Genomic DNA, 14,719 nt, shown 5'->3' with positions numbered 1-14,719 from the left:
TAGCATCATTTTAGCAATATGACCTTATGAAATGTGTACATTCCTATGAAGCCATCTCATGCTGTAAATGAAAGATCAGTGGCATAATTAGAGAGCAAGCAGTGATGGGGTGCAGACTCCTTTGATCTCGGCTTTGTAAGGGTTGTGAGGCAAGGAGGCAGCATGGGAAAACTTTGGTGCCCTTCCAACACAAGGTTGCAATGTATCTGAAAAGTCCACACCCTCACTTAATGGATTTGTCCAGGAAGTAAGACTCTTCTTACTCTGGCCATTCTCTTCCTGTCATACTTCACCCTGAGTTCCAAAGTCCCCTGAATAGTCTTCCCTAAAAAATCATTACACCTCCCATATAAGGAGATCTTCCAGAAGATTTTATACTGACATGGTCTTCCTCTTGATATATAGGGCCTTTTAAAAAATATCTTCTCCCCTATAATTTATAAGGTGCTGTTTCTATTAGGTTAGAAAGACTAGCATGGAGGAAAACTATTCAAAAATCAAACAAATAGTAATTTTACTGAGCACGAAATTAATTTTAGATGTTATTTTCTTTAACTGAATCAAGAAACCAATGGAAGTTTATTTAACGAAATACTGAATGAATCATAAGAGGCCAAACGTATCTATTTTTAAAGCTGTTGAACTCTGTATAATGTATTAAAAAAAAAAAAAAAAAAGCTTGCCTCTCTGAGTCAAGACATAACTGAACAGATACCTCATTTGGTCCAAGCTCCTGATAATTAGTAGGACTTAAATCTTCCTGGCACACCTCAGCATGTTTAATCACAAGCGTCCAATATTTATAGTACTTATTTTCATTCAGCCTCCGCCTCTTTGGTTTCATTAGCTTGCATTACTCTCCAGGATATTTGGGCTGAGTTTATAGGAGCATTGCCAAATGAGTCAGCATCAAAACATGTAATAGATTCAATTCGCTGTTGCTTATATATACAGTTATGCCACCTTTGAGTCCTGGAAGCTCCTTTTCTTTAACCTGCTGTGGTCATGTGACTGTCCTGGAATTTTTAAAACTCGTGTTGTACTGTGAAATGATATAAAAGAGGAAAATATACTTAGCTTGGAGAATGACACAAAAAAGATAATCAGTAAATAATAGCTGAAGTGATACATATGAATGAAAATAAAGACCTAAAATCTTTAATATAAAGAAAAATATATAAAATACAACTAAAGTTCCCTGTCCTTGTAGTATACAATCTAAAGGTACATGGAGAACAAATGAGCTCAGATGTCTCAGGAAAAGCCATAGAGTAACCGAGTGGTGCATTTGTCTCCCCCAGGTGACCTCTCTTTTTCAATCCTTCTTCTTTTGTTTTCTTTGAGTCTACTTTTTATAATAGTTTAAGATTCACAAAAAAATCGAGGGGAAAGTGCAGAGATTTCCCATACACTCTGCTCCTATATGTGCGTAGCCTCCCTAATCATCAACATCCCCAACCAGAATGGTACATTTGTTATAACTGATGAATCTGCATTGACACATCATCATCATCCCAAGTCCGTAGTTCATATTAGAGTTCACTCTTGGTGTGGTGCATTCTCTGGGTTTTGACAAATGTATAATGAAATGTATCCATCATTACGGTATCATATAGAATATTTTCACTGCCCTAAAAATCCTCTGTTCTCCACCTATTAATCCCTCCCTTATCCCTGTCAACCACTGATGTTTTTACTGTCTTTATAGTTTTCCCTTTTCCAGAATGTCATGTAGTTGGAACCATACAGTATGTGGTCTTTTTAGACGGGCTTCTTTCACTTAGTAATATGCATTGAAGTTCTTCCATATTTTTTCATGGTTTAATAGTTCATTTCTTTTTAGCACTGAATAATGTTCTGTTGTCTGGATGTACCATGGTCCATTTATCCATTCACTTATTTAAGAACATTTTTATTGCTTCCAAGTTTTGGCAATTGTGAATAAAGCTGCTATAAATATCCACATGCAGGTTTTTTTGTGTGGATGTAAGTTTTCAAACCCTTTGGGTAAATACCAAGGAGTGTGATTGTTGGATTGTATGGTAAGAGTATGTTTAGTTTTGTAAGAAACTGCAAAACTCTCTTCCACAGTGGCTGTACCATTTTGCATTCCTACCAGCATTGAATGAGAGTTCCTGTTGCTCCACATCCTCACCAGCATTTGGTGTTGTCCATGTTCCAGATTTGGGCCACTCTAATGAATGTGTAGTAGTATCTTATTGTTTTAATTTTCATTTCCCTGATGACATATGATGTGAAGCATCCTTTTACATGCTTATTTGCCATCTGTATATCTTCTTTGGTAAGGTATCTGTTAAGGTCTTTGGCCCATTTTTTAATTGGGTTGTTTGTTGTTTTATTGTTGACTTTTAAGAGTTCTTTGTTTTTGGATATTTTGGATAATAGTCCTTTATCTGATGGGTCTTTTGCAGGTATTTTCTTTCAGTCTGTGGCTTGTCCTTTCATTCTCTTGACACCATCTTTAACAGAGCAGAAGTTATTAATTTTAATGAAGTCCAGCTTATCAATTATTTCTCTCATGGATTATGTCTTTGATGTTGTGCCTAAAAAGTTATCACCATACCCAAGATCATCTAGGTTTTCTCCTATCAATCCTTCTTTTTTAGGGCTCTGGCAATCTCAAAATATCTCCTTCATTTTTCTCTACAGTTTTCTCAAATCTCCCTCACAATGATTACCGTTCTAGTGCCTTTTCTTCCCTTCAAGGTCTGTATAAAGTAATCAACAAATTATGTTCATGTATTTATTGGCCTTCATTGATTCACACATTTGTCATCTCAGGCAATATATATGCATATTAATAGGGGTCATCTGGAGATAAAGATACCTCAACGCAAATGAGAAACTCTAGGTTGGTATTGCAGGCAAGGGATAAACAAAGGTAAGGTTTTGGAAGACGAACTTTTAGGAAGCTGAGAAATAATGTTACAAGTGAGTATTCCCACTTGTAAAAATTCTCTATTACCAAAGAGGAAAAAATAGTTATCAGTATTTGTACATACTCAAAGGAAATTTATTAAAGTATAAGTAAAACTCCCACAAAACTAGGAATAGAGAACAATCTCAACTTGATAAACAACATCTACAAAAAACCTATAGCTAACATCATACTTAACGGTGAAAGACTGAATGATTTCTCCTTAAGATAGAGAACAAGGCAAGAGTTATCGCTCTCGCCACTGATATTCAACAGTGCTGGAAGTTCTAACCTGGATGATAGGAGAAGAAAAGTTTATAAAGACATGGGATAGGAAGAAATAAACTCACCCTATTTGCAGGTGATGTGATAGCCTGTGTAGAATAATCCCAAGGAATCTGTAAAAAAAATTCCTAGAACTAATAAGTACATTCAGCAAGGTTACATGATATAATATTTACCTGGGCCCTGGAGGCTTCGACTCCTTTAAAATACATCGAGGCTCACATTATCTTTCCCTCGTCTTCGGCTTCAATTCACATTTTACATCATTCTCCTGAGTGGAGCACCAGATGGGAGAGACGTGGTTTTTCCTCGGTCACTTGTAAATTTGGCTTCATCTTCCCAAGCACTAGATTAATCCTTTATTTTCTTGTTCTATACATTTTTCTAAGCAGCTTTATTTTAAAAAGATAGAATTTGTTTTCCATACAATTTACCATTTAAAGTGCACAATTCTCTTAGTCTGTTTGTGCTGCTATAACAAAATACCATAGACTGGGTGGCTTATAAACAACAGAAATTTATTTCTCACAGTTCTGGAGGCTGGAAGTCTGAGATCAGGGTGCCAGCGTGGTTGGGTTCTGGTCACCACTCTCTTCCAGGTTATAGACTGCTGACTTTTTGTTGTATCCTCACGTGTTGGAAAAAGCGAGAGCGGGCTCTCTGGCCTCTTATAAGGCACTAATCCCCTTCCTGAGGGCTTCAACCTGATGACCTAATCACTTCCCCAAGGCCTCATCTCCAAATACCATCACATTAGGAAGTAGATTTCAACATATATGAATTTTAGAGGGACACAGATATTCAGTCCATAACAAAAATTTAATGTTTTTGGAAGTATATTTACAGCACATTGCAACCATCACCACAATCTAATTTTAGAACATTATTGTCCCCCCCTAAAGAAACGCTGTACCCTTTAGCAGTGGATCTTCAGCACTTTTTTTAATATACATATTTTTACTGGAGGTAGGATGGGAATATCAAAGTTTTAACTGTAAAAGACTTTTAGCCATAAAATATATTAGAATAGATTTTTGAGGGGGAAGCAGAATAGAAATATGAATTCAAATGGGAAAAGGAAAGATATTAAATTTCTAAGTGTTAGAAAGAAAGCTTTCTCATATTTTAAGTGAATAATGGTGGGTATTAAATGGTTATGATATTATATTTATGTTATTATGTTATTATATTTCATTGGATAATATAAGTTTTATTTTAAAATATCAATATTTTGAATATACAAAAAATTGTTTTCTGTGCAACTACCTAAATTTTTACATGTCAGTTTAAAGAAAGATAGGGGTGTAGTGAAATCTCATTATGGTTTTAATTTGCATTCTCTAGTGGCTAGTGATTTTGGATATCTTTTTATGTGCTTATTTACATCTGTATATCCTTTTTGGTGGACTGTCTTTTCATGTTTTTTGCCCATTGTCTGATCGGATTGTTTGATTTTTTGCTGTTGAGTTATGAGAGTTCTTTATACATTCTAGATATTAGTCCTTTGTCAGATAAGCAGTTTACAAATAAATAAGTCTTAAACTAAGCCTCATATCTCATAGAAAAATCATTTCAAAATGCATCAGAGATTAAAATGTAAAACTATAAGACTTTTAGAAAAAACATAGGAAAAAATCTTCAGAATCTAAAGCTAGGCAAAGAGTTTTTAGACTTGACACCAAAAGCATGAAACTGTAAAAGAGGAAACAAGTATATTGGACTGCATCAAAAATAAAAAGTTTTGCTCTGCGACTGACCCTGAGAAGAAGATGAAAAGACAAGATGTATGCTTGGAGCAACTTGACATAGACATACAATTGAATTACAGAACAGAAAAGTATCTTTTACATACCTGAATTTGCAGAATGAGATTAATAGCCTCTACATAGTTAATAGGGCCTGTGTCTCTCTTGTTCATCACTGTCGTCAGAGCCCGTCACATATGAAGGGTTTAACAATTGTTCACGTGTTGAGTTTCTTGTTTGAAAGAATGGTATAGTGTAAGATAGAAAGCTTGAGGAGTCATGAGGAGAAGAAAAGGAAGTGGTTTTGGGTTTTAGGAAAATCAATACCAAGAGTCCCTTGGTGAATGGAGATACTCAGGCTTCTTTCAAAGTCTTGTAGGGTGTCAGTCTTGGTAGGTAAGACAACGATGGACTGCTTATTAGGAACTTCATTCTGGCTTGAATGAGAAGAGACTCAGGTTGAGGATAGTGAAATCCAGGCTCCAGGTACACAGTTGAGGAGGGCCATGGGAAATGTGTTCTCCCTGAGGCAGGCATGAAAGTTCCAGGAATTTCTTCTTGACTCCCTTCCCCAACCGCCACTAACACATACACAAAAGAGTAGAAATTGTAACATGAAGGCCTAGAGGATGAGATAGTGCACGTGACATCTCCTTCCACTTTTGTCCTGTCTTAGTCTCTATTGACTCTAGCAAGGTGGAGAGAAAACCTGAAAATACACCTATGGACCCTAGGGAAGGGCACAGATGGTAGCTGAGAAATAGATGCTCTGTTTCTGTCAGGGCCACCTAAGTGCAAGGTCTCAATCCTGTATGCACATTTAGACCTCAGGCCCTCGCCCACAAAGAGATTATGATTTTATTGTCTGGAGTGGGGGTCATAGCATTGTTTTTAGAAATGCCCAAGATAATGACAATGTAAAGCTGAGTTTGAGAGCTACTGCCCTACAAGTGCTACAATGTAGGTGCTCCAACACCCAGGGCCTAGTGGGATTTGATGGGGAGAAAGGTGCAGTCAAGGCTCAGATGTGGCATCATCAGAGCCTTGAAATGACTGGCTTTGACAATGTCAAAAACAGACCAGGAGTTGTCCCAACTGTGAACACAACAAGGACATAGGCCAACATGCAGAGGCCAAGCTGCAGGAGGCATCTTGTGGATAAGAAGGACCAGAAGCTTCTTCCCCAATGTCCTGAAATTAAGCAAGTTTCCTTCACACCAGTTGCAATCCAGGGGAAGAGGAGAATGAAAAATAAGGAAAAATAGAGCATTTCTTCTACAGAGGTTAAATTATATCATCAAGACATGGTTAATAAAATTGGTAGTGACTCTGTTTGATATAATTTTTTTTTGAAAGGCTGTCTTAACCCAGTTTTGAGGCCCTGTCTGGAGGCTAGTCAGTTCCCCTTCTTGAGCAGCTGATTAAGTCTACACCCCAACCACTTCCCTTGCACCCAGGGGCCACTATAAATCACCCTAATCATCCCAGGCCCAGGTATAAGACAACTATGACAGCCCCTATGCTCTGGAGCTGAGGAAGTATTCAGATTAGCCAATCCACAAGAAGCCCACCACACCTAGCCAACTCCAACCTGTTTGCCATGTATCAGCTGCCCCCTACGACCCCAGCTTGCTGTTACCCTGTCCCAGGTACAAAACTCTGTGCTCTTACGTGACAGCCTTCTTTCCTTTGGAAAAGGAATAAAAGCATTCTGTATTTCATCTATCTGCACATCATTGTGTTATGTTTCACCATCAAAAGAAATTTTAAATCTTATAATCTGTTTTGTTTAATGGACAAGATTAAGGATCTATAACTTTTCTCTTTTCTCCACCCACTCCTTACACACATTCACAGGAAAAAATGAAGTTATGAGCAACGATAAATTCAGTCATAAAGTTACTTGTCTTCATGTTGAGGTATACACTGAGTTTTCTAAACGAAGAAAGCTATCCTGATATTGCGAAGCATGAGACAAAGTTTAGCCCTTCACAGTTTAGTGGTATCTTTTAAATCAATACTTCATTTCTGGACAACTTTGCCCACTCACTTGCACTCAAAGAATCCTTTTGGACAGAGGGTTTCAGGAGAAGACTCTGTTAGATGGCATTTGGACAGAATCAATGCCTGAGTGTGCCCTGTATAAACACTTAAATTTCTTCTGTCATTTCTAAGGCTGTGAATATGATGTTTTTTGTGCTTGGCTGCTAAACACATCCTTCCAGCTGTGCTTTTGTGACTTGTTTTCTCCTTTATTTTCTCTTTCAAATGTATATGGGAAGGAAGTGAAGAGAGGAGGGCAGAAGAAAAATGAAAGAAAACAGGCTAAAAAGAGCACACAATAAAATATGAGGAGGTATACCAGAAACCTTAGACTTTTTCTTTTTAAAACTTCATAATCTTTAATGATGTCTTCAAATATTGAGACACTGTGAAGGTTATTTTTGAAAAGCATGCATTTTTGCTAAAGAAAAATTTATCAGTAATTAAAGGAAGATATCAGTTCAAACTTCCAAATTGGGTTATTAGAGAGACATAGACCATAGACTACACAAACATGTAGAATTATCTAGATCCTAAGCAACCATGCAACATTAGAAATTTTATGCTTAGTGTACTGGCATATCTGTTTTAGATATGTCAAATTTATAAAGTTGTTAGCTTGTACGTTAATAAGTAAGTTGTACTATGTAGTACATTCAGGCCCTCTGAAGGTAGATTGTATTATCGATTTCTTAGGACAGTGTGGCTTGTAGAAAAAGTAAGGTGGAATGAGTTTAACAATGACTACAACAATAACCAGATATGTCAATATCTTGGGTTTGTATCAGTTATCTAATGATGCATACAAACCGTCCCAAAACTTAGTGATTCGAACAACAACAACCATTGATTATTTCTCTCTGTACTGTGGATAGCCTATGCTCTGCATGGAGGTTCTTCTGCTGGTCTTCTCTGGGCTCACTTGAACAGCTGTAGTCAGGTGGGATCTTAGCTGAGGTAAGAATGTCCAGATGCTCTCATTCATATGCTGGCTGACAGCTAGAGATTCTGTTTTCCTCCATATGGCTTGGTCAGTTTTCTTATAGCCCAGTAGCTAGGTCTCGAATGCATAAATAGATGTTTCAAGGCTTCTTAAAGCCTAGGCTCAGAAGGTACATAACAATACCTCCACCACATTCCCTTGGTCAAAACAATCCACAGTGCAGCCAAAAGGAAGGCAAATGCACTCCATCTCTTGATAGGAGGAGTGGCAAATTGCAAAAGGGCGTGTGAGATGGGTGGGTTTGTTGAGATTCTCTTTGGAAACAATCTACCCATGGAGGTTCCATTTTTCTTATTTACAAAGTAAGAATTTGGGTCAGGTTATTTTAATAATCTTCCAACTAATATTTTATGATTAAAGAAAACTTATGCAATTAAAATGATTATGGTTTTTGTATCATTGCTTTTACTCTATATTGCTTGGTTAGATTCTAAATCGTGATACTTTTTATGTTGAGTTCTTGGTCAGGTATACTATTTCGAGTTGCTATTACGGGAGATTATATTCATGGTATGGTTTCCAGGAATGGACAATAGTAAAAGACTTCTTATATGTAATACATCATAATCTCAGCGTGCTAGTTTGGTCATACTCCTAGATTCAGTCCTTTGAAACTATTCCTCTCTCTGTATGCTCTCCAAATGGTATTAAGTCTCGTGGCTTCATTTATGATGACTCCTTACTGTGTGATTCACAAATATATGTCTTTGGGCCTGAGAAATCACCTATTCTTCAATTTTCTTCTCTAGCTCCCTGCTGGATATTTTAATTTCAATATTCTTATATTTAACTTTGAATGCAAACAGAACCAAATTCTCATTTGCTATTACCTTGTGAAAATTGAATTTTCCCATTAACTTTCCACTTTTTGTCCATGTTGATATCATTTAGCTACTCAATCTCAACATTCAAGAAGCACATTTTTTATTCCTCTCCTTAACTCTCCATAACTAAATCTTTCAAAAATCTCCTATTTAGTCTTCTCCTTCAATAATTTCCACAGCTACGATTTTACTTGGGTAGTAATCTACATAATTCACAATATCAGCAAGTTCTATTTGAACTTCTGCAATGACTTCTTAAGCAGTTTTCTAGCCTCCAATCTCTTTCTTCTCCGACTTGTCCTAATACACGTCTTTCAACAACAAATTTTTAATGGCTGCCAAACTCCTTAGTCTTATGTTTATAGCCCTCCACAGCCTGGCCCTAATTTACCATTCCAATGTTTTTCTCCCACTTCCTTACTATGTGAATCTTCTGCTCTTACCAGATCGTTCTAATCTCAGGTTCTCCTCAAAGGCTTGTAAATGCAGATTCTGAGCTATATTTATACCTTTTCCATGGCCCAGAGCATCCTCTTCATTCGTCTGTATTCTGCTCTTTCTTTAAAGCTCAGCTTAATGACCATGTGGCTGAAAATCCATTCTTTTTATTTTCTACCCGGGGAATCAAAGTTTGTCATCTGTAATAGGAATGGAAAGTAAAGGAGTTGATATGTAGGGCAAAAGAAGAGAGACCTTGACTCTGAAACTATTCTCACTGTAGTTGACTACTTGAACTATCAGCAACCTACCAAGACTGAACAAAGAGCTCGGCGTAGCTTCTGACCCAGGATTGACCATCTCAGACTGCACTGATTCTTGGAAACCTTAGTTTTATATCCATCATTTGGTAATAAGTGTTAATTGCTCTATATTAATAGATGACTTATGTGTGATTTTCTTGTCACTGCCACTGAATTTTAAACTCCTTGAGAGGTAAAGCCCATATCTTCTATGCTTTTCTGTCCCCTTTGTCTAGAACTTTATTTTATACATAATAGTGTATGCTATTAGATGCTCAAAATTTGTCACTTGAAAGATTATTTGGCACTCAGTAAACATTAAATAAATAATAAAATAAGCAGACGTCTTTCAAAATTCTTTTGCAAATATAAAATAGCTTTGTTCTTTCCCCAATTGGCCTAATTATTTTTTTTATTGTGACCTAAGAATAGTAGTCCTATTTTATCAAAATATGCTACATAAAGGTTGAGAAGATAAAAACAAAATGATATGATAGATCCTCATGAATATACTCTATATACTAAGGACAATTTTATACAATTTCTCCTCTGTACATATCATCAAATCAAAAGCATTTTTTAAATTTAATTTAATTTTATTTATTTATTTATTTTTTTTTGAGGAAGATCAGCCCTGAGCTAACATCCATGCTAATCCTCCTCTTTTTGCTGAGGAAGACTGGCTCTGAGCTAACATCTATTGCCAATCTTCCTCCTTTTTTTTTCCCCAAAGCCCCAGCAGATAGTTGTATGTCATAGTTGCGCGTCCTTCTAGTTGCTGTATGTGGGACGTGGCCTCAGCATGGCCGGAGAAGCGGTGAGTTGGTGCGCGCCCTGATCCAAATAGCGGGCCGCCAATAGCGGAGCGCGCGCACTTAAACGCTAAGCCACGGGGCCGGCCCGCATTTTTTTTAAAGTAACAAAATTAAGAAATAAATAGTTTCCAAGAGAGAAAAGTGACAATACAACCTAAAATTATTCTTAGCAAAGTCTTTTCCTGAGTTAATGGACGTGTGTGTTTTTCTTTTAGAGGGTACCAGAGGATGAGTCAGGGTTCTTTTAGGCAATTCCCAAAGATTACTCTCCTTTCAGCCTTTTTCTGACTTACCAATGTCAGAAGAGGCAGTCCTGTATATCACATGTGAAACGTGCGTTATCACTAACAAATAAATGAGCAAGATTCAAATGATCAGGAATGTGCCTTGCATAGAACTCACTTTAATGGAGTGAAAACTAATTCTCTCTGTCTTGCTTAGTGTTCAGTGCGGGGGCACAAAGTCCATGTATTGAATTACAAAACCCAGTGATCTAGAAATGCAATGTGAGCACATAAATGAAAAGTGTGGCTTAGTGTAGCATGGAAAATACTCCCACACATAAACATTGAACAAGATATTTAAGAAATAGATTATGTTTTAAAGAGACATTTATAATTGAAATTTTGAGGAATAACTGAGAGTTACAAAAAATTTAAAGTTGCATGTTCAGAAAAGAATGTATTTGAAATGAATCTGTTACGGTGATGAGAGTCTACCTTAAGATGATCATAACTCTTCTTCAAAGATCCAAAATAAAATTTTTCTAATATGTGAATACCTAAACTTCAGTTTGTAAACAGAAGTAGAACTCAAAGCATCTAAGGCTGTAACCATTTTGGATATATCATTACAAAATTGCTTCCATTATGATTTTTGCCTAACTAACCAGCTTTAGTTTCCTTATAGGTTGGGTGACTGACAGCATCTTCCATGTATTGGTTGCTCTGTTGGAATTTCTTAAAGGTAGATGTTAGCAACAAGTTCGAGTTTAGGATGCAATTGGAAATGTCTTATACATGTTGAGCTTCAAACGTGTGCAGTCTCTTTTTTCTTGTATTTATAGATCATGAAAGATGTTTTTTCCACCAATTCTGTGAATAAAATACTTACACTATCACCATTTGGTAGACAAACATTACAATTGTCAATAAACTCAGTGATTTAGTGTGTGGAAATTATAGCCTTCTTTGGGTTTCTTGAAGCCTTGTTTTCAGTGAAGTGTGTTTGAATGCTATGCTCTAAATTTTCTTTGAAGGAAGCTACTAGAAATAGCTTCTGAATTTATCAAATTTTTGAAAAATGCATTCAGTGCAGCAGTCTTCTAAATTAATACTGTGTGGAATTTAAGAGCAATTTTTTTGTGAAATGCTTTGATTTCACTCATAACCTGTATATGTATATCTCTCTTTATATCTATGTAAAATTGGAATTATTGAATTGTCTACTTTGTTTTCACTTTGCATTTTCATTTACAAGAAGATCAAAGTAAAGTTTTATATTTTAGTAAAGCAATATGAGTATTTTTATTGTTTGAATATGTTTTTACCTCCTCTTGTTATGGATCTCTACAATTATTATATATTTTTGGTCACCCACATCTCTTCTAACTTATCTTTTATCACATATCTTTTTCTTATATTTATATCAGTGCCTTTGGAGACTATGTTGGAATACAAATAATCTAGCAACCCAGCATAAAAATTGGTCATAGTAAACTGAGGGGAAGAATTTCCTGAAAGTTGAGACAGGATCAAGAGGAACTAGAAAATGAAGATATGTTTTATACACAGATATTGAGCCTTTATACCACTAAAGACACATATATTCAAAGTATACATATTAAACAAGAGAAAAAGAAGTGGTGTCTTCTCAAGTTCTAGGGACTGTTCTAAAGAGTATGAGAACTCTGGGCTCCACAAAGAAAGGTTTAGAAACTAGAGAGTTTGGAGAAAGGCATTGCAAAGCACAAAGTAGCTTCTCATTTGCAAATAAATTTGGAATTTGAAAGTAAACCCGTAACTTTGTTGAAATGCAAGAAATAAAAATAGACAAAAATGCAAATCAAAACAAAACATCAATTTTTCTCTTAATACTCATTCTCCATTTTGGGGAGTGTTTTCACCAACTTAATTTTTTGTGTTCACATAGAGCTTATTAAAGTGTCTTAGAGGAGTCCCAGATACAAAATGACTGAAAATGACTCAAGAAATAAATATAAAAGTTAAAATTGATTATCTGCCTGTTACCTATCAACCTGCGAGTTTTACATTTCTTGGAAAAAAATTCACAATAGACACTTATTTATAAGCTCTTTCCTTGGAGATATTATATAACGCTGCCCAGTCTATATTTATGAAGGAATTGAAAATAAGTATATAAAAGGAGTGAAATGTCCCACAAAGTTTAAGTACCTTTTGCAGATGTAGAAAGGACCCTTTACTATCGATCAATCTATTCATATAGTTGGAACACACAACTCTCTTAAGACTAGCTCATTTTTTCCCATAATATCCATAATGAAGAAAAATGTTGGATTGGGAGATTGCGTGTATTAGAAGAGACAAACTCTTCGTACCTGTAAAGTTTGAAACTGGCGATATCATATACATGTATCACTCAAGAATGTTACTGTAAAAGCACTTGTGATGGAGAGGAGAAAGTTTCTAGGTCAAAGTGACGTGGCTGTTTGCAGGACAGGATTCCGAGTAGGCTAACACGCATAGTGAGTTCATGTGAGGTGGAACTGAAGAGCAGGGCTAGAGGAGGCCAACACGAATGGGATGCTTAGAGCCATCTTGTACTAAAGATTGGAGAAATAAAGAATGTCTAATAACAAGAAACAGGGCACTTCAAATTTTATCTAAAATGACCTCAGCATTTATAAACAAACCACAAATTTCCCAGGAAATGTGTTTATCTTGCTTGTAAATCACAGAATGTTTCCTGTTTTGTTTCTAACACCTTGTATTAGTCAGAATTCTATCAGAGAAGCAGTGTATATACATATGTATATATATATATATATATACATATATATATTTACAATAGTTTGTGTATATACGTGTACACACATAATTACAATTGTATACAGATGTGATTTTTTTTGTGGACAAAAAGCATGTATATTTATACACGTGTATATGTGATTATCTCATATATACGATTTGTTATAAGGATTTGACCTTACACAATTGTAGGGATTGATTAAACAGTCTCTGTATGGCTATTGTCTTGTGCTTGATGCTGAAGCTTTAAGTCAGTTATAGGCTGACTGTTGCCTTGTGACAACACGTGAACCACAGATAAGTGACCATGTGTGTAAGCTCTCAAATGGCTGCTGCTTCACATCCGCCATTCAAATCTCCATATAGCTCTCCAGAGACGCACTATAACCAGGAGCAGGCAAGGAAGAGAAGTTGGATTTAACCTCGTCAAGTTGACCTATTATAAAGCCATCATGTCCTTTTATTTCAAAGAAATTTATTGTAGAAGGGAAAATCCCCCCAAATTCAAATTAAACATCAAAATCTTAAAATAGAAAAAAAAAATACCTCAAATAATATGAAAGAGATAACATAACTTTAGAACTAATAAGGCATAATATTACACTACATTTAAAAATCATAAATTTAAGGGCCAGCCCCAGTGGCCTAGTGGTTAAATTCAAAACACTCTGCTTCGGGGCCAGGTTTGGTTCTGGGCATGGACCTACACCGCTCTGTTAGCGGCCATGCTGTGCTGGTGGCTCACATACTAAAAAATAGAGAAAGATGGGCACGGATGTTAGCTCAGAGAAAATCTTCCTCAGGAAAAAAAAAAAAGCATAAATTTAAAACACATATTTTCTCACTGCTACCTGTCAATAGGGCTGGCTTCCTGTACATGTACCCAAGGCAGTCATGTAAGACCCCTCACTCAGAAGGACCCTGTGTTTACAGTTTGTTGCTCGGGAATCATTATTTTTAAATTCTTAATAACTGTATCTTAGAATTTGTGTTTTATAAGTGAATGGGACAAAGGAACATGTGCCAGAGGCCTGGATCTCACCAGGATGGATTCTTTGCCACCTTCTACCCTGTGTGGGGCCAGGGCCTGGGTGTGGGGAGGGATGAAATCATAGTTTGAGGTACTTGGCGCCCGTCAGGGTCTCTGCTCAGCCTGCAAGTATCCCCATGCCCGAGGGTATGTGACGTTAAATAAGCAAACAAATAAACAAAAGTTCTATAACTTATATATATGCATATTTTTATATTAAATTATTTATTTCAAGACGAATAAATAAAAATAAATGAACAAATAAGAGACATCATGACAAGTTGAGAA

The sequence above is a fragment of the Ceratotherium simum genome, chromosome 19 (assembly GCF_057802395.1).
Source record: "Ceratotherium simum simum isolate JZ-2026a chromosome 19, ASM5780239v1, whole genome shotgun sequence".
In the NCBI taxonomy this organism is placed as follows: Eukaryota; Metazoa; Chordata; class Mammalia; order Perissodactyla; family Rhinocerotidae; genus Ceratotherium; species Ceratotherium simum.
Note: the sequence above shows the minus strand (reverse complement) of the source record.